Source organism: Nicotiana tabacum, chromosome 8 (assembly GCF_000715075.1).
Source record: "Nicotiana tabacum cultivar K326 chromosome 8, ASM71507v2, whole genome shotgun sequence".
Classification (NCBI taxonomy): Eukaryota; Viridiplantae; Streptophyta; class Magnoliopsida; order Solanales; family Solanaceae; genus Nicotiana; species Nicotiana tabacum.
Window position 1 is genome coordinate 136486705 of NC_134087.1, and position 27653 is coordinate 136514357.

At 39.8% G+C, this 27653-nt stretch overlaps 1 long non-coding RNA gene across 1 annotated transcript; it reads left to right on the plus strand.

Annotated features, from left to right (window-relative positions):
• The first annotated feature begins 19874 nt into the window (after positions 1 to 19874).
• Positions 19875 to 25565, plus strand: LOC107802563 (uncharacterized). Its single transcript, XR_012694232.1, has 2 exons — positions 19875 to 20428; positions 25302 to 25565. It is a non-coding gene; the product is annotated as an uncharacterized LOC107802563 (long non-coding RNA).
• Positions 25566 to 27653: the final 2088 nt, after the last annotated feature.

A 27653-nucleotide genomic window follows, 5' to 3' on the forward strand; every position in this document is an offset into this window, starting at 1 on the left:
ACCATGTTATAAACTTTTAAAATATTAATATTCATTAAGTCATTGAAATCACCTTCGACTTAGGACTAAACATAAAGAAATCATCTTTAACTTTCACCAGAAGTACAATATCGATACTGATATAATAAATAACTGCTAAGTGATTAACGTAGAAATATGTATTTAATCCTGCTTATTGGGCGTCTTTCTATAGTACCATATGAGTCAATTTAACATTATTAACTTATGTAATAATTATTTGCCCTTATAATGAGGATTTTATACTACAAATATTGGCTTGGCCTTAAAATATAGACACAGTCACATGTAATACCATGGTGACGAACTCAGTATTAGAACCAATTTCGATGTTCTCCACTAGTAAAATATTTGATATTTCAAAAATAGATTAGCCTTAAATGATCTATTTTTATATAGTCATAGCTTATGGACAAACCTAACTATTTGAACAAAATCAAATAAAATCCTTTCACTTTTCATAATAAAGCAATTAACAAGAATGAGATTTCCAATCCTTAAAAGGCTTAGTAAGTGCTATTTCAATAAGTAAAGGTTTTAAAGACGTTACACTTCAAATTTTATAAAAATCATAACAATAGAACTCAAGTTTTTTTTCTTTTATCAATAGCAAATTTTTAATTAAACGTATAGCGTTTGCCTCAAGTATAATTTGCTAAATAATTTTAAAACCAAGATTTTATAAGACAACATGATACTTCATGTGCAAAACAAAATTAAAGATACAGCGATCCTTCTCTTATTGTCCCCACAAGTACGAATGTATATTTACGATCTTATGTATTAAGTCACAATATGCATTTAGAGAAAATTGCTCAAGAAGAGTAAGTGTAATAATCTGGCCAGTCATTTTATATATTTAAGCTCCGTTTTCCCATTTAATATTTTTTGTATGCGTGTTTGTTATTTTGAGACTTGTGGGAATAGTTAGTTTGGTTTCAGGAAGGTTTGGGAGTGACTTGGGACACTTAATCCCATTTTGGAAGCTTAAGTTGTTAGAGTTGACTGAGGTTTGACTTTTGAATAAATGATCTCAGATTGGTAATTTGATAGTTACAATAGGTTTGTATGGTAATTTTAGACTAAGGCATATGCTCATATTTAGATTTGGAGGTTCCAAGAAGGTTTTGGTTCTATTTGTCGAAAGTTGGCAATTTGAAGGTTTGGAGAGTTCATAAGTTTGATCGGGAGTTGTCTTTGATGTTATCGAATTTCGATTGGTATTTCAGAACTTTAGATAGGTTCATTTAGTGGATTGAAACTTGTGTGCAAAATTTGGTTGTGACCCAAGGGGGCTCGGTGTATTTCGATATGGTCCAAAATTGTAACGACCCGATCGGTCATTTTGAGCATTTGCATTCCGTTCAATAGTTCGAGGGAATGAGTAGCTTCATATGATGTATTATGACTTGTGTGTATCATTGGTTTTGGTTTTATGGTGATTTGGAATTTGATTTGCAAGAATTATTCTAATTTTAGAATCTTTAAGTTGGATGAGTTGACCAAGTTTGACTTTTGTATATTTGGCCTTGGATCCGGAGTTTTGATGGTTTTCTTAGGTCCATATGGTTATTTTGGACTTGTAAGTATGGCCGGATTTTCATTTGGATGTCTCTAGAAAGTTTCGGCACTATTTGCCGAAAGTTGGTTATTTGAAGCTTTGGAACATTCATAGATTTGACCGGGAGTTGACTTTGATGTTATCAGATTTAGATTATTATTTCATAAGTTGGAATATATTTTTTATGTTATTTGGGACTTGTGCGCAAAATTTGATGTCTTTCCGAGTTGATTTGATATGATTAGGCACGTGTTTTAGAAGTTGAAAGTTCAAAAGCTCATAAAGTTTGATTTGAGGCACGATTCATAGTTTTGATGTTGTTAGGTGTGATTGGAGGCATCAAGTAGGTCCGTATTATATTTTGAAATATGTTGGTCTATTTGTATGGCGTCCCGAGGGGCTCGGGTGAGTTTCGGGATGGTTTCGGATTATTTTCGAGGTTGAATTCATAGTTGGTTTCTGTTGTTTTCTGTTGCCTTAGTTATTCTTTGCAACCGCGAAGCTACAGCCGTGATCGCGTAGGTTGTGATTTGGAGCTGGGTAATTTTCTTTTCGTGTTCGCGGTAGGAGAGGCGCATTCACATAGCTTTGTGAGTTTCGTTCAACGCGTTCATGTACAAAGAGCTATGAGCTAGGGACTCTACTTCGCGTTTGCATCTAGAGGGACGTGTTCCCGTAGGGTTGGCCTATGCGGGCATCACATTCACGTGGGCATTGTCGCGAATACGTAAGGCATATTTGTGGCAGTGACATTTGTTATTCTCGATCGCGAAGGTATTCCTGCGATTGCTATGTGTATTACTGGAGCATTGATTATATTGTACTCTATTTCAGACCTTTGAATTATTTTATCACATATTGAGTTAGCTCGGATTTGGTGTTTCGGAGAGGATTTTTACCACATGAATTGAGGTACGTACTTTCTATTCAGATTTGATTATATTTCATGATTCTATCTTCGATTTTTGCATTTGATTGGTGATTTTAGAAACGAAATTGGGGGGTTTTGTCTAAATTTTCTTAAAGTAATTAATTGAGGTTTGAACATCGGTTCAAATTGAGATTTTAGTGAAATTAGTATGGTTGGACTCGTAATTGAATGGATTGTTGAAATTTATGAGTTTTGTCAGGTTCTGAGGTGCGAGCCTAAGTTTGACTTTTTGTTTGACTTTGGGTATTTGATTAAAGATTCGACCTTTATCGTTTGGGTTGGTTTTCTTTGGCATTATTTGATATTTTTGAGTTGCTTTTGGCTTATTTTGAGCCATTCGGAGGTTGATATGCGCGAGATGGCGTTTCAAGAGTATTGTTTGGCTTGCTCAATATTAGTTTTGGCTTGTTCGTAGTAAGTAGCATATCTAAAATTTGATTTGAGGGTAATTAACCCTAGGAACTATGTTATATGAGATGTATTGGGGTGACACAGATACTAGGTGACGGGTGTGTGGGCGTGCACCAACATAATCATAATTCAAGTTGACTTTTAGACTATTACCGGACCTTGTTTTGCTGTTATATATTGTTATGTTCATGTTTTCCCTACTTTTTTAATTATTTGAGTTGTGATTCATATTAGAAGTCATGTTTAGGCTATGTGATTATTTGTTTGAGACCTATTGAGATTATTTGTGTTATTTTGGGCTATCTCATTTAACTATAATTATACAATAATCCTGATTCTTCATTTGTATATCATATCCTAGTCTTTGTTCATTATTCGTTGTTACATCACATGTTGTTGTATTATTCCATATGTGATACCGTTTGTGCTAAGTGATATGTGATTGTGAGCTCGTGAGACTTGAGAGGATGATGACTGGGGTAGGCTTGAGAGCCATGTTGAGAGAGTGTTATGTGGATCCGGTTGCACATCGCAACAAGCCATAGTGGCTTTATTGTTATTATATGAATTGGGTTGCACGCCACAAAATCCATATAATAATAATTATTATTATAATTATGTGGATCAGGCTACATATCGTAATAGGCCATATTGGCTTTTGATTAGTGATTGGACAAGATCCGCCCCTCCGAGTCTGACATACGAGCAGCAAGTGCATGCACAATGATATATACACATGCTTTGGTAATGGGATTTTGAGCCAAGCACATGTACATTGCTGAGTGATTATGTGTGTATGATGGAGTGGGGCATTGAGCCAGGTATCCTGAGTGGGCCGAGAGTGAGGGTACTTGATGATATCACTATGAAATCATTTATTTGACATGTATAATTGACATGTAGGCATATAGATGCATTATTCTCATGCTAGACGATAATGTGACATTGGATGATTGACATGTATATTTGACATGTAAGCATAAACATGCATATTACTCATGCTAGACGGTATATTATAATTGATTACTTGACATGTATATTGGCATATAGGCATAGAGATGTAATTTTCTCATGCTAATTGGTAAACGGAAATTCTCATCTGGTGTTGCAAAATGGGAATACAGTTATTTCGATAAACTCATATTTAGTTGATTTTCAGTTGTAAAATTTGGTTCTGACTGTTATACTTAAAAGCATGCCTTCCTCCCCATATCTGTGAAAGAGCTGAGCATATATCTCTTCAGCTATTTAACTTTACTATTCTCATTATATTATTACGAGTTGTTATAGCCTACTGGTGTTTGACACTGACCTCCTTCCAAGCTCGTCACTGCTTTCAACCTGAGGTTAGGTTTGTTACTTATTGAGTACATAGGGTCGATTGTATTCATATCACACTTCTGCACCTTGCGTGCAGATCTTGGAACTGACATTGCTGTCTATGGCGGGAGCTAGTCTTAAAGAAGTACCCGCTTTCCGGATATAACTTTCACTTGTCCTTGGTAGCTTTAGAATTTCAAATCTATCTATGTATATTTCAAACAAATGATATATTTATTTCGTACTAGCTTTGTAAATTCTAAGTACTGGAAGCTGATGATTTGTACTACCAATCCTTGGGAGTTTGTTTAAAAAATTCAGTTTTTTTACTCATTTACTCTTATTATTCTCATTTGAGTTGTGTTGACTATTAATTGGCTTACCTAAGGGGTTAGATTAGGTGTCATCACGACTAGATAGATTTTAGGTCGTGACAAGTTGGTATCAGAGCTTTAGGCTCATAGGTTCTAGAGTCATGAGCAAGTGTCTAGTAGAGTCCTGTGAATCGGTATGATGACGTCCATACCTATCTTCGAGAGGCTACAAGGCATCTAGGATAAACTTTCCCTCTTTCCTTCTTTATCGTGCGATATTGATTCAGCTCGAAGAGGATCTCTTTGAATTCCTTCTACTCACTCGTATGTTAAGTGAGCGCTCAGTATCGGTTGTGCATCGACGACTTCTAATTTTATGGATGAGGTGCGAGATATGTTTTCTATGTTTTGGTGATGGGCTAGTCTAGAGGACTTGAGGTAGGTTTTGACTGCAACTTGGGCTCCGTGGTTTCAGTTGTGTGAGCATGTACTTTTAGACTTATATGTCCGGTAGTGTCCCTAGAAGTGGGATTCATGGCGCTGCGAGTGGTTGGATGGCATTATGATGAGTATGATATGGCTTCGAGATGTGTTCAAATGGATCGGATGTGACAAGAAAAGTTTGTTTGGAATGTGGAAAGGACTATTTGGTGCTTGATTTCTGTCTTGATGTATTGCATGATCCTGAGTTACGAGTGTGTTAAGTATCTTTCAGCTATTCCTTTGTAGAATGAAGTGTTTTCTTATGTCTTTTTGATGAGTTCAGACTCGACAAGATTTAGAGATTGTATAGTGGTTGTGGACATGAAAAGGCATAGAGAGATGTTAGGTTGAGGCTAAGCAGGTGGGTTATCTCCTACGGGATGTTCTGAGGTTGTGTTATTATTATGATGATTTTGTGAAGAGTTTCTTTCTACCAGTGAGTTATATGTGTTGCAACTTGAGTTTGGATCGCTTGAGGAAGTTGACTCCACTTTCACGAGGATGAATGCGACCTTAGTAGTTGATTTGAGGCATTTTATGATTGGTGTTATATGAGCTTATGAAGGATTTTTGAATTACTATGCAAGATGATAGCAGTGACAGAGTAAGGGTATTATGGGCGGATATTATGTTCTATGGTTTCGAGCCAAGTGGGGGAGTCTGCTATCGACGATCAGATTGCATGGTTATGTATTATATTAGTTTTGGTCCAAGGCATATTTGAGGATCAGCTGTGATCAGAAGAGGTTGGCTTTGAGGATGACTTGAGCAAAGCAATTGTTGGGTGCATGATATGCTATACTTTATGAGAATACTGGAAATCTTGTAACGATTTGGGATTGTTATTTGTGGTAGAGGTAGTATGCATGAAATAGGGATTCACTTAGTGGCTTAGACATATAGAGTACTTCTTTAGGTGTTTAGGTGCTAAGGGAGTACAGGTCGTTCAACTCATTTTGGCAGTGTATTTGGGATTATTGTAGAGTGGATGACTCCCGAGAAAGTTCTAACAAGTTCATGATTCATATGTGGTATTTGAGGAATTTACGGTTTTGTAAATGGCTAAGATCTGAGATTTACATTGGATGGTGTTGAGGTGTGCGGTATTTCTGTATCATTATGGATTCTACATTTCATTTTCAAAAAGGTAAAAGAAACAGTTTCAGATTCACACAAGGTCTCTTCAGAGTGAGTATCTCGGATGTGGTAATTTTGAGTAGTTAAGAGGGAATATAATGACTTATGGGCTTTGGGGCAATGTGGTTTCATGCTAGGATCTATTATGGTGAGCTTTGGTTAAGGATCATAGTGTACTGGCAAGGAGAAGTGTTAACTTAAATGAAATTCAGAAGGAACTCGGAGAAATAGGACAGCTTAATATTAGGTTGGATCAGCATGGTAATGGATATGATAGGTTCTTATGATATGGAGATGCTTTACCGGCATTTTTTGGTAATACTCTTAGGATTGGCGACCTGTGTGACTTGGCTGGGTTGGAGGGATTCAGTTCTAATGGCTTGGTCTTGTGCTAGTAGGTTTCAAAGAGTTATCGATGATTTCCACCACGGATTGAGAAGGGTATTTTCTACCAGCATGAGGAGCACATTGTCTGTTGCAATTTTTTCATGGATGGGATCAAGTGGAAGGTTTCTGGCTGATAGAGTATGTATCTTGCTTGTGATTTAGAGTTGTTAATGGGATTCTTTCATTTCTATGTGATGGCATATTAGATGGGGTGCAACATACGGGATTGAGATTTTCATGCACAAGGCTGCGGTTCAGTTTCGAAAGGAAGGTCATGAGTTATAGAAAAATGCTGGCACTATCTGATATCATCTGAGAAGAGCCTGTATTTTAGGAAGGTGCATTATGTTTTGACTTACGGATGCTTGACTGGTATTACAAAAGAATTATGGAAGTATTTCTCATGGGATGATTGTGTATGAGGGATATTCCTGTGACTTAAGTGGTCGAGTTAGGATCGGACATGGTGATTTTGGTATTCTAGGGATTTGAAGACCGGGAGTCTCAGAGGTAGACTATTCCTTGGTTGTGAACTATGAAGGTATGGTCAAATTTAGACAGCTAATAGTATGTGTAATGGTTAGGTTATTGTACACTTTTGGAGGGTTATTATCTATTTGTGGATGACCAGAGTTGATTTGGAGGCCCAATGGTAGGCCTAATAAGGATGCGTATTCTATACCGGGTCGGATTTGTTGACTCGGCACAATAATTGCTGAGAGGTGTGTTATTCGATTAGAGTTAAGCTTGTTCGTATTCTGATATGTTCTATATGTTACTCTTCTATGCTACGATGGGTTGTGATCTGTGGGTTATTTGCACACATGATGCGTTTTCGTTTGGGCCTTGTGGAAAAAATTGAGCGAGATAATTCTTGGGGTGTTGAATGGTTGATTTCACCTTGGTTATTGTCTTCCGGTTTGTTGTATATTGTGTTATCTGTTATTTCATGATTATGTTCATTCACTTCGTATGGTTGTTGATTTTGAGCATTATGACTTGGGGTATTTCATGTGGATCTGTGTTTGGATTAGGTCACGTACTGTGGTGGAGTTATGTTAGGATATGATCCTTTGTGTTGATTTCGTGTATTTTTGGTTCTCCCTATGTGATGGGTTTATAGCATTTTGCTTGGGGTAGTACTTGTTGAGCTTGCAAGACGGTTCTCTCATTTGAGTCTTTTTTCATTTTTGGGGTACATTAGAGTTGTTGCTTGTTTGGTGCACAGATTACATGGTATGTGGCTTTAGGTGATATCGATGTGGCATGTCGGCCGAGCAGCTTGTACTGGATGAGATGAGGTTATTGAACTTGGAATGAGCACTATCGGCATTGAGTAAGATATGCTTGGAGATGTGATGATGTAGTTCTTGACACCCAATTTTGACCCTTATTTTTAAATTAATTTACTTATACTTAATATGTAACGGTAAATATTTTTAAAGTGTTTTCTGGTAACAAATATTATTTTTTACAAATTAATTAAGTATTAAATTTAAAAATTAATCATGTAGTATTAATATTATGTAATTACAAATATATTTACTATTTTAAGATTATTAAAATAATTCTTATATTTAAATTACATAGGTCTTATAATTAATTTGATAAATTGCTCGTTAGTTAGACTACTATGTGAAATTCGAAAATTAGTATTACAATTTAGAAAATAAAGTATTTTTATAAATAATTAATTAAAATAATTAGTACTATATATAGTAATTATAATTTTTACCACATTTATTGGAAAATTTTAAGTCTATTTAAATTAATTTCAAAAAGGGATTAAAAAACAAAGGCTACACTTGCAACTATCAAAACAAAGGCAAAGTGATTATTCCTTAAATTATTTCTGGCCCAACTATCAAGCCCAAACGGAAATATACCCAATCTAAACACCCCATCTTCATTCCAGCGTGGCGATCCAGATCACTTTCTTTGCACCAATCAATTCGCACCATGTCACCCTCCATCACCACTCACACAAGAAACACACCGAATCTGAGTCGTCTGTTCCTCAGATCAATGGCTCACAATTGGTCTCTGTTTATCTTTAATTAAACATCTAGAGATCTAATACAATCCAAAATCTCTTAATCCAACGGCCACTGATTTTTCCACTTATAAAATTTTCAAAATTCCAATTACCAAAATAATCAGAGCCATTGATCAACAGATCCAATGGCTCCCATTCTGTCTCTCGTCCTTATCCCTAGAGACCAATCATATCCCCCATAAACCCTAATCATTTCTTACCACGCCCAACCGCTATCATTTATTACCATTTCATTAACCTCTTACTATGTTCTCGCTCATTTACCTTTTCTTAAAAGATTTTTGAATCCCAGAACTTAGTCAAAACTGCAGCCCTGTTTTCAAAAAAAGAAATTAGATCAGATTCGCAAGCATTACTATCAAAAAACAAATAAGAATTTCTATTAAACGTGAAGCACTATCACTCCAAAAGAATTTTAGAAAGACCGCCTTTTCTTCAAAGTTTTTAAAAGCCAAGGTATATGTTAGGCTAACTCTTACAAATACCTTTTTTACAGGAACACCTATTCCCTAAATTAGCTGTTTTCATAACTTAACCTCTTTTCATAAGCTTTATAAAATATAAACCATTTACCTACATATTTCAAAACTCTTTCAGCATATCTTTAGACTCCTTTATAAATTCACATCCTTCTAATGGTCTCACGCACTCTTATTATACTCTCCCTTGTCTGTTACTACTTTATATACACTATCATCACATTTTTCCTATCGAGTCTTGGCCGTACACTATCACACACAATGGCATGCGAGGGTTGTCTTTTACACCCATCCGAATTTTCTTTTCAAAACTCTCTAGTTTCAAAGAATAGCTTTGTCAGGTCAACTGACATAACTTCTTTCAGCGTTTAGTCCAACTCAAAAGTAGGAAACACTCTACTCTAGAGAAATAGGTCATGTCGCATAAACCTTAGGTAAGTCGGTCCTTGGCATCAACACACAATTAGGAAAGCCACCTTAATGTCAACGGGTCATGCACCCAACGAAATAACTTCTGTGGAAAGGGAAACAAACTTGACAAGACACTTAAAGATCTGAAGCAAACACTTACCCAAACATCATTCTTTTACCCACCTCAAAAAAATGGAAATAAACTGAAATATCATTGAGATTAGCATGGTAATGGGAGCACCACATAAATTGTAGTAGTGGTGGAAGAATATTCATCAGGAGCACAGAGACAAAGTTCGGATGCAGTTGGGGGCATTAACTGCATTGCTGAACATCCAAACAGACAGGGTGCTCACTCGCCTGTTGATAGAATTTTGGGATCCGGCTAAGGTGGTGTTCTAATTTGTCGGTTGTGAGTTAGTACCGACATTGGAAGAAGTCACAAGTTTCACAGAGCTGTTGTTTAACGGAAGGAAGCCAATATTACCAGTTAATATGCTCGGCCACCGGTTCTTGGATGCCTTAAGCCTGGCCTACAGTAGGAGTCTCAGAAGTATCGTGGATAGATGGGTGAGCCTCGACTAGCTGTTCGACAAATTTCGGCACTGTGAAAGTTACGAATGGTATTTAGGGGAGAATCAATGTGACCAAGCGACGTGGGAGAGTCTCAGACCTATCACTTTCTCAATAGCGCTACTGGGACTATTGGTCTTCCCGTAACAAATGGGTCAGATCAACATCAAAATATTACCTATGGTTATGGCAAACTTCCGTGGCAAATCTTCAAGCTACATTGGTGCCAATGGTGTTAGCTGAGATGCTGAGGGCTTTGTTCGCATGTGAACGAGGGAATGATTTCTTTAAAGGTTGTAACTTGCTGCTTTAGATATGGGCTACTGAAAATATCTTCCAGTGTGAGGCCACCATTGACTACTTCGTGGGCGTCAGCAATATGATCCGCAGCCACAATGAAAGAACGAGACATTGGGTCTCCCCACATAGGCAAGAAGAATGGAGGGAAACGCTGACCAACCTGAGCGGGGAATGTTTCAACTGGAAGCTATCCTGGTTAGGTGGAAGGGCAATCTTGAGAACTACCTAGAAATACTTCATTGAGCTGGTCGGACATGAATGTATTAAACCATACTCACCCCTGCGGGTCCTCAGACAGTTGGGGATTATCCAAGATGTGCCTCTATGGACAAGGACAATGCTATACGAAGATGAGTACAATAGGGCAAATTCCAATACCCAGGACAAGAAGGCTCCAAGAAGAGTGGAACGACCTGGTCACAACGCTTATTGGTCAAAACCCGTGGTGTAATCCCGAGTATTATGTCTGGATAAATGAGGAAGAAGAGACGACACGGCCAAGGAAAGATGGTATAGCCTGGTTAGAGGACGTGGTGTATGCTTTGCAGATTTACCATGGGATCCTGCCACATTACTTTGTGACCACTTCAATGCACCGTCAGGTGGTCCCAGGATCCATTGACCACATGTTTCCACATGCTGAAAATGATGACCAGGTAGTGAAGTGTATCCATATAGAGTCTAGCATAGAGCTAGAAGAAGATCTGAAGGAGGAGTCAGAATTCAACGATGACAAGGAGTTTGAGGAAGACCCGAAGGAAGATCCGCAAGATGAGCAAGAAGAAGAGAAGGATATGGAAAATGACTCAGGGGATGGTTATTAGAGTTGGTTGATTTCCCTCTCTTTCCCTACTTTGTACCCTTATTCCTAGTTTTCTCTTTTACTTTCCAAAAGGGCAAGTTGTCCAAGCCCATGCAGTTCTATGAAACAGTGATGTAATCATTGTTCCCACTTGTATCAGTCCAAATTATCAATGGAAACAAATTTGCTTCGTATTTAAACGTGTCAAGTATAAATGTCTATCAAACATCTGCGATTTAGTCTTACCTTTGGCAATAAGAGGTCCTTGTGAATTCTTGGAAACGCGCTATCTGTAACACACAAATTAATTGCTCTATTTGATTTCCTGCTTATATAAATGAATAAATTGGCTCTTGTTCCTTTTTCTTTCTTTCTTCTCATTTTTTCTTTTGCTTTATTATTACCCCTTCCCTCGAAAGAAAAAAAAGTTGGGTTGTATCGATCAAAACTGGCGGAACCACCATACAATCTAAGGTCAAAGGAAAAGATGTCAGCCGCAGAAGACCCAACTGAACATGCTCTTGTCATAGCCGATAGCCCGGGGCGATCGGGGGAAAAAGACAACACCAAGAATGATGAACACGTGGCCAGGATGGCCCAGGAAATGGAGTCTTTTAGGGAGGAGGTATAACATATCAGGGAACTAGCGCACCTGGACGTGACAACACTTCCTCAACTACCTCGATTCCCTTATTTGGATCCACTCCCTGACCATTTTATTTCCACATCACGCCAAAACAACAACGCCCCAACTTCAGCTCCCACCACCCAAGTCATACCTCCAATGACCCTCGCAAACCCACCAAACCCCCTATTCACACTCCCTACATACCATAGTTTGTTCAAACACCATAAAACCCGCCTATTACTACCAATGCAACTACCCCTCCTCGTGACAGAGTCACTTTCACCACTAACTAGCACATACCTGTGGCACATACCGCCACCCATGAGTGGTACGTTCCCCCATATATGTCATTTTTAAACCTACCTTTACAACACCTGTCACGGTCAGGGTGCCTTATGAGATTGACCAATATGCCGAGATGGAGAGGGAAGATATGCATAAGGAAGAAGAGTCAGTATCTGAGCGGTTGCAAATTTTGAGAAAGCAAATGAAAAGCCTCCAAGTTGCACGAGGAAGTGAAAGTTTGGACTACGAGGATCTGTGTATTCATTTGAATGTGGATATGCTACTAGGGTATAAACCCCCAAAGTTTGATATCTTTGATGGGTTGGGTGATCCCCACGCACATTTGAGGGTATATTGTGACAAGTTGGTTGGAGTGGGGAGGAATGAGAAGCTAAGGATGAAGTTATTTGTAAGATGTTTGACGGGAGAAGCACTCTGTTTACCGCAAAAATGGTAATAACAATTAAATTTGTTAATGGGACTCTAAAATACGTGATTTACTTTTATGCTAATTTGTTAAGCAGTCGATGCTATGTACGTCAGACTTAGAAATGAAATAAGAGTTAAGGATAGGCCGATAATTAAACCGTTGGGCCAATTATCGGGGCCTCGAGCCTGTCGATTCGGGGCCTCGAGGTCGATTCCAGAGCTTGGCAGGGAGCTATCGAGGGGGGTCGGAATACGGCTAACAGTTATAATAGAATTAACGGAGGATCTTTATGGCCAAAGATAAGCAATAAATGATGAACAATAATGAAGACAATAAATGAGAGCAATAATGTCAAGAGAATATGCTAGAGAGCGAAAGAGAATGTTCTTGTATATTTTGTGTGGAGCAATTGGAGCAGCAAAGCCCTATAAAATGATAAGGATCCCCTTTATATAGGAGGGGATCCCAACATAGTACAAAATACATTAATGACAAAGAAGTGGAGATGGGACAGCTAGATGACACCCTGATGCGGGTTTAAAGTAGCTCGGTAGGCTCTGTAAGTCCTAGTGACGTGCCTTAAGAACTCCCTATTTATACTATAGCAGTGATCGACACTATCCCAGGGTCAGGCGTCGATGAACCTCGAGAGAGGAAAACTCAACCATGACCTTGTAGCCTTGAGACTTCGAGATGGTCTACGGAGGTGCCTCGATGATGAGAAATGGGACCCTCCGATTTCACCGTACACAGATAGTCCCCGCGTTTCTTAGAGAGGATCGATAAGAAATGATCTCGACATCTGACTCCTCGAACTTCATGCTTCTTCCGTGCCACTTTGCTCTTCTTCATCGCTTTCCTCTTCGCCGTCCCCCCTTTTGAAGATGCCATTTAGGGGATCGAGGTAAGTCTTCGGAGGGGATTGTGCTTGGAAGATATTGTCTTTGAGGTCGTACGCCCAAGGAGATGACGCTCGAAGATGTTGTTGCCGAGGATGTACCTTTGAGAGTAGGCTAGGCTCTTAGGCTTTTATTGTATGTAAACCTTCTTGCTTCTTTATTTCTGTGTAAGGACCCCTCGTGGGATTTTGTAATCATATGTAAGGACCCCTTGTGGGCTTCTGTAATCGAATCTTTTTGAATTTGAAAATGTTTCCTCAATTTTCTCTTTGACGCTTATTGTATTCCCTTTTATTTATGCTTGCGGAGATTCTGAATACACGACTCTGTCAGTTAGTGCCCATATCGAACGCAGAAGAGAGTATTCTTTCTGATTCTCGGTTGATAAAAATGGCTTCCCACTGAATCCTTTGTCGTTCCTCGGGCCAAACCTGGATTGATCCGATAAACTTGGGTCGTCGGGATCCTTACTTTGAGTCAAATGGAAATAGGTCTTCAAACCCCTAAAGTAAGACTTAGCCTGTAGACATTCGAGAGCAGTCCCCGATTGAGGGTTAACTCATGGCATTTGGAGACTTGTCTTGAACTTAATGTATTTAACCTTAAGGCATTATAGATAGGTCCCGGATGAGGGACTGCCCGGGTTTAGATGATATTTTCAATGTTGTTAAAGGCTTCTTGTAGCCTAACTTATTTTTCGAAGGAGGTCCTCAAGATCGGGTACCATCTCGGGATTTATAATGATGCCAATGGCTCCCTGGGGCATATCTTCCTTTAGATGTAGATCCTCGAGGTTGGATACCACCTCGGGGCTGGTGATGATGTCGTTGGATTCTTAAAGTCTAACTTCTAATTGATGGAGATCCTCGAGGTCGGGTACCACCTCGGGATTGGTAATGACGTTGTTCGCCTTTTAAAGCCTAATTTCTATTTGATGAAGATCCTCGAGGTCGGGTACCACCTCGGGACTGGCAAAGACGTTATTGGCTTCCTAGAGCCTAACCTTGTTCTAATAGAGGCCCTCAAGGTCGGGTACCACCTCGGGACTGGCGATGATGACATCGGCCAGTGTTTCTTATTGGCTTTGAGGCAGATGGATCGTCACCATTTCTTCCATGTATAAATAGGGTTGTTTCTGATCTTTCGGAGATCCCTCCATTTTAAGTAGTTACCCTTCTTTTTCTGCGTCAGGTCTTCCATTACTTCAGTACCAACGTACTTGCACAGATTAATGCTTTAGTTCTCTAATCTTGCCATAGCCATGACTGCTACATCACGGTCTGTCCGGCAGAGAGGGGAGAGTTCCGCCACCGATACTCAGCAACAGCGAGGGTTTACTATGAAGATTACTTCTTTGATAGAAGAAGAGCATCTTGAGTTAGTGAGAAAAGACTACAAATTGGGGGAGAAAGTGGTGTTAAAGGCATTTCCCCTGGGTGAGGGTGTCATGGATCGTGCTGATGGATTCTTGAATGTGTACACGTATCCTTTCACACTAGGGCCCCTTGATAGGGTTGTGCTCGACTTCTTCTTAGTGTATCGGGTTACCTTGGCGCAGATTCACCCGTCATTTTGGCAAACAATATTGATGATGAGATTTTTCACGGAGAAAATGGGGTTTGAACTTATGCTCAGTCATCTAGTTAGGTTGTACCGGCCCTTTCACCATCGAGGTCTGCTAACCTTGCGATGTTGATCGACCACGCCCTTCGTTGTTGATAATGAGAAAGATGGAGACCGGGGTGGATGAGTCGTTTTGGCCGATTGCAGACTGCTTACATTATCCCCGTGGAGCTTATGTCATCCCTTGAGGAATGGAATCATACACGTAAGTGGTGCATTTCGTGCCTTCTCAGTTTTGCCTATGGCGAGAACTGGTTTTGTAACCTTGCCCTCCTTTCTTTTTCTGCAGCGGTTTCATGGGCGCCGGGTGACGTTCCTGATTTGCCGGATTGTGTCTGAAAGTTGGCGACCCACTTGACCTGTGATGAGCACAAGTGGCAAGATGTGTCCCGGGGCAGACTTGGAAGCGAAACATCATGGTGAGTGTTGTGTTATACTTTCCCCTCCATTCCTTCATTTGGAGAGGCATTTTCCCTTTATTCATATTAAGCTTGTTGTTGTAGGCATCGGAGAGCCTTTCGAGGCTATGCCACACTCCTCTGGAGAGGGGAAAGGGTTGCCAGCCCATGGGCTAAAGAACGACAACAATAAGCGATAGATGTTTTTTTAGGGAGATGGCGCTCAAAGCAAGGAAAAATGGGACCGGAGCTTCGGAGTGGAAGCATCGTCCGAGCCTGCCGTGTCCATAGTTCTTGGTTCTGGAAACAGAGTTTCTCCACTGCTATTGCATTTTTTCCCGTCGACAGTACTTCTGGAGATACTAGAAACCCAGGGTCGCACACAATGAACGACCGTGCTTCGACCGGAGTCGATTCTTTCAGGGCTGAAGGAACTGGATTGGCAAGTGTGTACTTGGCCATCAAGGAAGCCCGACGGCTTCACTTTGTGGTGAGTTTTCTCACAGGCCTTTCGAGCTTTGTGTTTTCCCTTCCTTATTGGGTTTCTTTTGCACGCCTTTTACAAGCTTAAGTCCGGGCTGCTTCGTCATGAAGCCAGGCTGCGGAAAGCTCTGGATGAGGAGAGATACCTTAGGCTCCTTTGCAATGAAAAGGAGGTCGAGTTGGTATACTTGCGGTATGAGGTGGGCTGGTTGAGAAAAAGACGGAGGCCCTAAAGAGCCTTTGGGATAAAGTTGGTCGGGCCAGGCGTGAGCATGATTAGCTAAAAACTCGAGCGGAGGCTCAGGCTTTAGAGGCTTTAGAGCATGATTAGCTCTTACACTTTTGGTCGATGCGACCTTTTAGTGTGGGCTGGAGACAATGGCTCTTACGTTTTTGGTTGATGCGACCTTTTAGTGTGGGCTAGAGACAGTGGCTCTTATGCCTTTGGTTGATGCGTCCTTTTAGTGTGGGCTGGCGACAGTGGCTCTTATGCCTTTGTTCGATGCGATCTTTTAGTGTGGGCTGACGACAATGGCTCTTACGCTTTTGGTCGATGCGACCTTTTGGTGTGGGCTGGCGACAGTGGCTCTTACGCCTTTGGTCGATGCGACCTTTTAGTGTATGCGGGCTGGCGATAATGGCTCTTACGCCTTGCTCTTAGGCATACTTAGTTAACTATTTTGGGTTCAGTATCCGAATCGGGATACGACTCGAGCTCATTTGACCCTCAAGTTTTGTATTTTTGTGGGCTAGCGACAATGGCTCTTACGCCTTGGGCCGATGCGGCCTTTTATGTGTATGGCCTTGATGCTCATTAGGCTGGCGACAATGGACTTTACGCTCTTCGTCGATGCGACCTTTTATTGGCTTTATTTTTCCCTCGATAAGGATAAATAGTATTTCCATGACTCTTCGACGACTTAATAAAAAACCTGGATTTTGAGTCATTATATGGCAATGATCGAGCACCTCGGGAGGTTTTGGATAGGAGGTTGAGTATCTTGAAACCAATGTTTAGGAGCTAACATGGTCGAAGCCCTTTTTCCTGTATCGAGGGTAGCCTATTTAACTAGTTCTTTTCAAAGTAGATTCTAAGTAATTGAAGGCATGTGATTTTGTAGCGACGGTCGGGCGTCCCCGAGTCGCGTTAGTTCGGCTGGTACAGCCGTGTGACCGGAGTCACTTGTGTTTGGCTGGAGCCTTTGAGTCCCGAGTGAAGTAGTTTCGGCATCTATATCACGGGTATGCCTTTTTAGGGGTCTTACAAGTTCGATATATAGCCGAAACTTTGGGATCGGGTTTATGCCTTTAGTAAGGTCTTACAAGTTTTACATGCCATTGGGGTCTTATAGTTTTGAATACTTGGTACAAGTATTGTTCATGCCTTGCTTGAGGTCTTACAGATATAGTTGCTGCCTTATGTAGGTCTTACGAGACCGAGTCTGCCCGCTCGGGGTCTTATGGCCTCGATTTTGATAAGTCGATGGAGGTGGCGCTTGACGGCAGTCCTCGAGTCGTCGAGGGTTTCTTGACTCGGAAGCCATTATTTGCAAACTTTGTATTGCCTCGTCGAGAGCTTACGATTTTGGAGATCCCGACCCTGAGGTCGTGTGTTTTTTGAGATTTTAACGCCAGTCCCCGAGTATTTAGGGTACTTTCGGCATTGGAGATGTTTTGCGATTTTCATGTTGCCTTCTATGAGGGCTTATGATTTTGGAGTCCCGACCCACAGGTCATTCAAGTGTTGAATTGTTGACGACAGTCCCCGAGTATTTAAGACGTTTTTGGCATAGAAGTCGTTTTTGCGGAGGTGCTGAGCTTCTTTTGGAGTGCGAGATGCTTTGTTAAAAGATATTCTTCAATTGTTTGGTACAAGTGTACATGTTTTTGCTATCAGGGGCCCGGTTACACGGGCATGGTTCGTTTGACCGTTTGGCCCGGTACATCATTTTTCTATTGGGACCCCATTTGGCATTTATTGACTTTTCCGAGCAGATGTCCTTCCAGGGGATGCCCCCCAGTGTTCGAGGTTGATTGCAAAAGAAGCCTTGAACAGTTGCTGGATCTTGCTAAGGTAGCATATGAGTGTTGCCTCGTTAAAAACCTTGCCGGTAAAACCTTTCTCGGGATGAAACCTGGTCGAAGGAAAATAGTGCAACGAATGATTTAAAACCTTAAGGTCTTTGAGCTGGGTCAGTGCTTTGACTACTTCGGTAGGGCGCCTGCATAAGGGTCAGCATGAAATATGATATAAAATAAAAAGGAGATGGTTATACCTTAGTGGCGATGGCACTTTCAAACCTTGGAGATGGTCTCGCAGCTACTATTTATTCGTCGATTTATCTCTTAGTCCCTCTGTTGGAGGGGACTTTCGCGTTTCGGCTAGTGGCAGCCGTCTCAAAAGATCGTATGGATGACATGTTGCGGCTTGTTGCTTTGTTCTTTTTGGTTGTTTCCCTTTTGTCGAAACTGGTTTTTGGCTTGGTCGCTGAGGAATTCCCGAAGATGGCCATTGTCGAGTAACCGGGCCACTTCCTCCCGGAGTTGCCGACAATCTTCGGTCTTGTGTCCGTGCGTGTTGTAAAACTCGCATACTAAATTATAGTTCCTTTATGAAGGATCCAATTGTACAGGTCTGGGCCATCTGGCGTCTCTAGTTTTGTTGATGGCATACACGATGTCTGACACAACGACATTGAAGTTGTATTCTGATATGCGAGGCACCTCCGTTGGCCCCGCATTCCTTTCGAATCCGGCTCTGTTGATGAGTCCCCGAGGATTCTATCCTCGGTCTATCCTTCGATCGTTGCGAGGTGGGTTGCACCTCGGGGCATTCCTTCTGTCTTTGGTGTATGGTTTATCTTTCTTTGTTTGGCATTGGCTCCTTCGCCATGAGCATGCTTGGGTATACTGAGCTCAAAGAGGCTCCTAGCTAGTCTTCCTCGACCCTGATTTTTGACTGGTATCGGTTATGGACGTCCGACCAAGTCACGGCGGGATATTTAACCAGATTCTCTTTTAGCTGCTTTGAAGCAACTGAGCTTCGTTCGTTCAGACCTTGAGTGAAGGCCTGCACCGCCCAGTCGTCAGAGATCGGTGGTAGTTCCATTCGTTCCGTTTGGAAGTGAGATACGAACTCTCACAGCATTTCGTTCTCCCTCTGCTTGATCTTCAACACGTCATATTTCCTCGTTGCTACTTTGATGGCACTGGCATATGCCTTCATGAAGGAGTCTGCCAGCATGGCAAATGAGTCTATGGTGTTGGGAGCAAGGTTGTAATACCATATCATGGCCCCCTTCGAGAGCATTTCCCTAAACCTTTTCAATAAGACGGACTCGATCTCGTCGTCCTTTATGTCGTTACCCTTCACTGCGCAAGTGTAAGCAGTAACGTGCTCATTGGGGTCTGAGGTCCCGTTGTATTTTGGGAGTTCTAGCATTCTGAACTTCTTTGGAATGGGTTTCGGAGCCGCTTCCTCTAGGAACGGCCTTTGCACGAACTACTTCGAATCCACACCTTTCAGGACTGGGGATGTGTAGACATGTGATTTTTTACCCTCCCCAAGATTTTACACATTTTAGTGTTAAATATTTAGTTTAGGTCTAATATAGTTATTTCAACTAGTTTTGACCCTTTACTTTATTTTGTCACAAAAATAAAAATTACAATTTTTTTTTTTATTTAGCTAATCGATATTTTATTTAGTTACTTTTAGTTTATCTATTTTTCATAAAATTAAAAAATATACACAAAAATAGTTTCACTTTTAATATTTAGTCTTATATTAGTTTATTTTATTTAAGAGTCATTTTTACATTTTATAGATACATTATATTATTTGATCTTTTTAGCTTAAATTCAAACCCAAAAGGCATAATCCAACCCAAAATCCAAGCCCAATTACCCTTAGCTCATTATCCCATCCTTAACCCTAGACCCCTTCCCATAAATATACACATCCTAGACCTAATAGAGGATAGATCATAATCAGACCCCTCCCTAAAAAAGACGAGCAGCGGCACCTTCCCAAAAACAAAGGGAATTCTCCATTGTTATTGGTCTCTGAACCAAGAGACAAGAGCCAAGCTTTCATTTTCTAAAAATTGAAAGAACGACCTTTCACCCCTTTAAGTGTTGGAGTTTCTCCTTTGGTCGATTTTCGGCGCCACTGCCGTTGCCGGACTTCATCACTGGTAGCCTATTGTAGCTAGTCGTCCTTACCACCCCGTCTCTCTTCTCCTGTCTCTTCATGTTGCTGCATTGACGAAAAAAATAGCAACAGAAAGTTAATTCCATCCAATTTTTCAAAAAATCATTTTGGGATTTCTGGTTATTTGATGTCATGATGTAGGGGTCGTCGTAGAGGTTACCATCATCGGGTTCTGCTCAGTCCGAAGGTTTGCTTTGATTTTCGCTCCGGTAGATCGCAGTCGCCGGATTTGGTTGTACGTCGCATTGACAGAAATTATTATTAAAAAAGAAATTAGCTTTCAAAGGTTCGTTCCTTTACTCTGCTTTATTTGCAAAGTTTGGTTTATTTACTATTCATTACTATATGCAATTAAAGGCATACTTTTAGTAATTTGAGCTTGCTGTTGTGCTGCCATCATTTTTGTGTTAAGATTAAAGTCTTTTTTTTCTTTCTTGTTGATGTTTATCCTTTACTGAATTTAAAATATGGCATCAATTTTTTTTTTTTAGTTTTATCTTTTCATTAGCTTAGATCTGTGAAAGCTTGAGTAATCATTAATGTTTCTGGAGACCATTTTTGAAAGTAATAATAATATTTCCTTATATATACATAACTTCAAAGATCTTTGGAATTTACTGTTTGCTTTAATTTAATTATGGAATTTAGTCAGCAAATTAATTTGTGCGTTCTTCCTCTTAGTTAATAAAAATAAGTTTGTTGATGTCTGATGAATGAATGAAGGGATTTGGGCTAAGCTTCACCCAATTAGGCATGTGGACATTTTTTTTTCTTTCTTTCCTTCTTTATTTTGTAAACATATGATCTTGATTTGATTATTACTAGATATATGTTATGAAAGTTAGAATTTAGAAACATTAATAAAGATGATAGTTGCGTTGGTTGGGGTATATATTAGTAATGGAAAATTGATGATTGTTTTGGCTTTTTGATTTAATAAGCCATAATAGTTACGTAGGTTTGGACTTAGATACTACAAAAAATAAGCTGGACTTTATTCTGTATTTACTCTATACAAAAATATTTCAACAATTTCATATCAGTAGCTCATTTTCTTACAATAATCTCAAATTTAGAAAGAAATAACCATGAATATTCGTAGAAAATGCTTTAAGCGCGATTTAATACATCATTGTGATTGTGTACACGTTCGCGTGGCATAATTACGATTTTAAAAATAAAATCAGAGTACGCGTTCGCGCAAATTTGATTAAACGTTCTAAAGCATTATTAATTGTGAACACGTACGCGTGACAGGATTTTTGACACGCCAAATAAATGGGTACACGTACGCGTGACCCGTTTCAAGATAATTTCTTAATTAAAAGAGGCAAATGCACATAAGTTCTAAAATGAGTAATTAGACAATTTGATTAAGCCAAGTATGATCAAAGGTACCCGGGAATGCCTAACACCTTCTTCCGGGTTAGCAGAATTTCTTACCCGGATTTCTGTGTTCGTAGACCATAAATAAGAGTCAAACTTCCTCGATTCGGGGTTTTAAACCAGTGACTTGGGACACCATAAATTATTCCAACTAACGACTCTGAATTTGAATAAAAAATCCCGTTTTGATTTTAGTCACTTTAATTGGAAAAACTCCCTTAATACCCATCTCGAGATAGTAAAAGGAGGTGTGACAGCTCTGGCGACTATGCTGGGGACAAGAACCCATAATCTCTGGTTCAGGGTTCAAGAATTCGAGCTCTTTAGTATGATTTTATTTGGCTTTGTTTATTGTTAATATTACTGTATTTTTGCGAACTTAATGTGCTAATTGTTGTTTATTTACCATTTCGATATTGTTTGAATCGTATATAACTGTCTTCTTACGCCACCCCTCTGAGTCTCCTGAAAATGGGGCACACGTTCGCGTGGCCCGCTTTTTCTGTAGAAGTAATACCAAATAAAATGAGGTTGGGCCAGCAACAAGGCCGAGTAGACTTTAGTGCTCCCAGCACGTTGCCCCCTTTTCGGCTCGAGTTGTCCACTCGGGTAAGCCAGGTCAAGAACACAACCCCAAGTTTAAACTTAGAATAACATAACCTCATGCCGGATCCCTAGTCGGAACGTTTGTTTGCATCACGTGCATTTGAATTTGGGGACTCAACACAGGGGTTGGGTCCATCTAGGACAGGTGTACCCGAAAAAATAAAAGACCATCCTGATGCATCCTATGTGCTAAATGTTCCATTTTTCAAGGGTAAAAAAAGGTCATTTAGCGGACCAATGATAGTGGAGAGTAAATGAGAAAAAAGAGGGTGAAGTATGAAAATAAACCAAGTAGGGCCCAGTCATATTTTCTTTCAAAACTTTTTTAAGAAAAGACAAAAAATGAAAAATCCAAAAAAAAATTTGCACTTTCCCATCATTTTCCGGAAAAAAAATATTAAAAAAAGAGGAAAAAGAAAATCCAAAAAGAGTTTACATGTTTCATCATTTTTCAAAACAAAGACAAACAAAATATATTCTCTAAATTAGTTATTTTTTTTAATTCTCGCCCGTATCCGATTTTTTCGAACTACGCGAATCTGATTCTGGTCTCTCGGGGAGGGATACGTAGGCAACTCACATAGGGTCCGGTCTTCTTAGTGAGTCTTAGGTTCTTTGCTTCGAGGATCGTAGCCAAATATTGCATCTCTATCCACTTTTGGCTACATTGGCCGTTTTTGCAAAATATGACTATTTTCGCAAAGTGGTTTGTTTAATTGTCTAATGAGTCTTGAATCCACAATTAGGTGTCTCTTTACTTTAAGTCCCATCCTTATCGAATTTGCATGTCTAGCCGCTTTTGGCCATATCGGCCGTTCTTGCAAAATGGGATCATTTTCGCAAAAGTGGTTCAGTGACCCATGTTTTTGAGTTATATGTCCATAATAAGATGCTCTCTCTGTTTAAGGTCCATTGTGTTGAATTTGCATGTTTGCCATTTTTGTCCACATAGACCATTTCTATAAAATTGGTCATTTCTGCAAAGTAATTTTCCATATCTAAGAGGTCACTTTTGTCAAGTTTGCACTTCTAGCCACCTTTTTGCCACATAAGCCCTTTTGCAAAATAGCCTCAATCATGTCCTGCATGTGTCCAGTAGGGAGTGTTATTGTCTCATATAGTGTTCTAAATCTTTAACTCCATTTGGTTTTAGTTTTCTCATAGAGGTGTGGATCTACTCACCGGATTATGAGCATGACAGACATCCGGGGGGCATCTGGTCAGGACTATTGCATCCAGGAGTTGTTTAAGGAGATTTTTTATGTTTTGAGTCTGTTTCTTTTTATGTTGTCTTGTACTTTATAGTCATGTCCAGTAGTAATGATTCTTTTAGTTGGTGTTGGAGTTTGTCGTAGTATAGTTGAGTTGAGTCTCTCGTTATCATATTTCCTGTTTTGTATTCGAAAATAAAAAAAGGTTGTAATGAGTAATCAAAAAAGGTTTTTATTTTTAGTTTAATTTATCCGTTACTTTTTTCGAACTATGCAAAGATCTGATTCATGCGTGATTTTAAATTGGTGACTTGGGACATCATAAATTATCCCAAGTGGCGACTCTGAATTTGAATAAAAAATCTTATTTTGATTTTAGTCACTTTAATTGGAAAAACTCCCTTAATACCCATCTCGAGGTAGTAAAAGGAGGTGTAACAGCTCTGGCGACCCTACTGGGGACAAGAACCCAGAATCCTGGTTCATGGTTCAAGAATTCGAGCTTTTTAGTATGATTTTATTTGGCTTTGTTTATTGTTAATATTACTGTATTTTTGTGAACCTAATGTGTTAATTGCTGTTTATTTACCATTTCGATATTGTTTGAATTGTATATAACTATCTTCTTACGTCACCCTTTTGAGTCTCCTGAAAATGATGCACATGTTCGCGTGGCCCGCTTTTTCTGTAGAAGACATACCAAATAGAACGAGGCTGGGCCAACAACAAGACCGGGTAGAATTTAGTGCTCCCAGTACGGTGCCCCCTCTTCGGTTCGAGTTGTCCACTCGGATAAGCCAGGTCAAGAACACAACCCCAGGTTTAAAATTAGAATAACATAACCTTATGTCGGATCCCTAATAGGAACGTTTGTTTGCATCACGTGCATTTGACTTTGGGGACTCAACACAGGGGTTGGGTCCGTCTAGGACAGGTGTACCCGAAAAAATAAAAGACCATCCTGATGCATCATATATGCTAAATGTTCCATTCTTCAAGGGTAAAAAAAAGGTCATTTAGCGGACCAATGATGGTGGAGGGTAAATGAGAAAAAAAGAGGGTGAAGTGTGAAAATAAACCAAGTAGGGCCCAGTTATATTTTCTTTCACAACTTTTTTAAGAAAAAGACAAAAAAATGAAAATCCAAAAAACAAATTCGAACTTTCCCATCATTTTCTGAAAAAATAATTTAAGAAAAAAGAGGAAAAAGAAAATTCAAAAAGAGTTTACATGTTTCATCATTTTTCAAAACAAAAAAAATATTTTCTCTAAATTAGTTATTTTTTTTAATTCCCGCCCGTATCCGATTTTTTCGAACTACGCGAACCTGATTCTCGTCTCTCGGGGCGGGATATGTAGGCAACCCACATAGGGTCCGGTCTTCTTAGTGAGTCTTAGGTTCTTGGCTTCAATGGTCGTAGCCAAATCTTGCATCTCTAGCCACTTTTGGCTATATTGGCCTTTTTTGCAAAATATGACTATTTTTGCAAAGTGGTTTGTTTAATTGTCTAAAGAGTCTTGAATCCACAATTAGGTGTTTCTTTACTTTAAGACCCACCCTTATCGAATTTGCATGTCTTGCCGCTTTTGGCCACATCGGTCGTTCTTGCAAAATGGGGTCATTTTCGCAAAAGTGGTTCAGTGACCTATGTTTTAGAGTTCTAAGTCCACAATAAGATGTTCTCTCTATTTAAGGTCCATTGTGTTGAATTTGCATGCTTAGCCATTTTTGTCCACACAAACCATTTCTATAAAATGAGTCATTTTTGCAAAGTAATTTTCCATATCTTAGAGGTCACTTTTGTCGAGTTTGCACTTCTAGCCACCTTTTGTCCACATAAGACGTTTTGCAAAAATAGCATCAATCATGTCATGCATGTGTCCAGTAGGGAGTGTTATAGTCTCACATAGTGTTCTAAATCTTTAACTCCATTTGGTTTTAATTTTCTCATACAGGTGTGGATCTACTCACCGGATTTTGAGCATGGCAGACATCCGGGGGCCATCTGGTCAGGACCGTTGCATTCAAGAGTTGCTTAAGGAGATTTTTTATGTTTTGAGTCTGTTTCTTTTTATGTTGTCTTGTACTTTATAGCCATGTCCAGTAGTAATGATTCTTTTAGTTGGTGTTGGAGTTTGTCGTAGTATAGTTGAGTTGAGTCTCTCGTTATCATATTTCCTGTTTTGTATTCGAAAATAAAAAAAGGTTGTAATGAGTAATCCAAAAAGATTTTTATTTTTAGTTTAATTTATCCGTTACATTCCCGAGCTACACAAAGATCTGATTCATGCGGCGTCATGATACGTAGGCAACCTACATAGGGTTCGATCGAATTATTTTTTTATTAAAAGAAAAAAAAGATATGAAATTATGGGATGTGAGAAATGAGAGGAAAGAAAAGAGTGATAATTAGAAAAAAAAAAGAGGAAGGAAAATGAGCAAGCAAGTGCTAGAAAAGAAACGAAAAGAGAATATTGAAGGGAACAAATTGGGATGATTCCAAGTGACCTTGTAACCCTCGAAGTCATTCTAGAACCGTTAATTGTTGCTAGGTGCATTGCACGCAATGTGATATTTTTAGCTGTTAAATATCCTAATGCTAACAGGATGACCCAATTTTGTTCTTTTTGTTATCTTCATTAAGCAGAAGGGTGGTTGGTTTGTGGTTCTTAAGTAACTCATCCATACAACATAAGGTCAAAGAGTAAGGTAGCCATGGCTAGCAAAGGCTTGGACACAGGAGTTATTGATCCGTCTAAGGGAATTGTTGAATCGGAATCTGAGTTGAGAGAAGAGGTCTGAAGGTCCAAAGGACAGATGGCCAAAATATACCAAGCCTGGATTAGTGAGTGCCCTCCACCATCAGTTCTCACTAACTACACAGAAAGCCTTGTCACCACTCTGCCACTGTCACAAGTCCAGGATATTTCCCCACAACCTTTTCACACTCCACCTCCAGAACCACCTCATATCCCGCTCCTTTGACCACTCATGTTTTTGTAGATCATTCACCTGCTATCTTTCCTCGATACTCTAGCGAGACTATGTTCAAAATCCCTGATGCCCAACATTATGCTCCAGAGCCAATTTTCAAGGTCTCGGGTCCATACTCTTATGCTCCTCATTTTGATCTCGGTGAGAATGCAAAGCCTGCTAAGATATTGAAGCAAGATGAGATATCCAGAAAGCTAAAAGGGTTTAAGATGCCAAAGTTTAATTTGTATAATGGGCGTGGAGATCCAATAGCTCATCTGAGGGGTTATTGTAGTGAAATGATAAGTGTTGGCGGGAAAGATAAGTTGTTGATGGCGTATTTTAGTGAGAGCCTGACTGGGACAGCTTTGGAATGGCATACTCATTTGGTAAGTGGCAAACATGGGATGACATGGCTCAAGATTTTGTGCGACACTTTAAGTACAAGATAGATATTGTCCCAGACCGCTCCTCCCAATCACAGATGGAAAAGAAACCCAAGGAAAGTTTTAGGGAATTTTGGTTCAGATGGAACGAACAAGTTGCTAGGGACAGTCCTCCCATTGATAGAAAAGATGTTGTTGAGCCTCGCCAACGACAGGATCCAGTGGGCATTCCTGCTAAATGCTTTCAGCCTCAATACCGACCTCATGAACATCCCCAAACTCCACATAATCCACCCCAGTATTATCCTCCGAACAACATCCGGCCATTTGTCCAACCACTAGGTCACTCCCTACGGCGAGCACCAGCATCCCAAAATTCTCGTGCTCCTTCACAACATTTTCGAGCATCCAACAATCCTAGAAAACTGTGGCATGGAGGGAAACAAAGGCAAAAGGATAATTTCACGCCCATCGGAGAATCCTACACAAACTTGTTTGAAAAGTTAAAACATTCTGGCCTGATTGAGCCGCTCCTCGGCTATACGCCAGACCCATATAAAAAAGGTTTTAATCCTACTGTATGGTGCATATACCACTGTAGTTTCCAAGGTCATAACATTGAAGTTTTTTGTGCTTTGAAAAAGGAAATAGAAAGAATGATTCAAGAAGGGATAATTGTGATCCAAGACAGTGACACCCAGCATATCGCGCATAATCCTTTACCTGCACATGATGATGCACACTTTGTGGGGATGATGTGTGTTGATAGGGAGCATGAGAATTCTCTTGGGAACTTGCTGACTGAAGTCAATGTGATTGATATTGTTAATGGTATTGGTAATATTGATGTGGAACTCAGTGGCTAAGACGTCTAGCTTGGTAATTGGAAAGACGCTCCCTTCTTAGTTACCCGGGGAGGAGTCCTGGTGGTTTATTTTGTTGTCATTT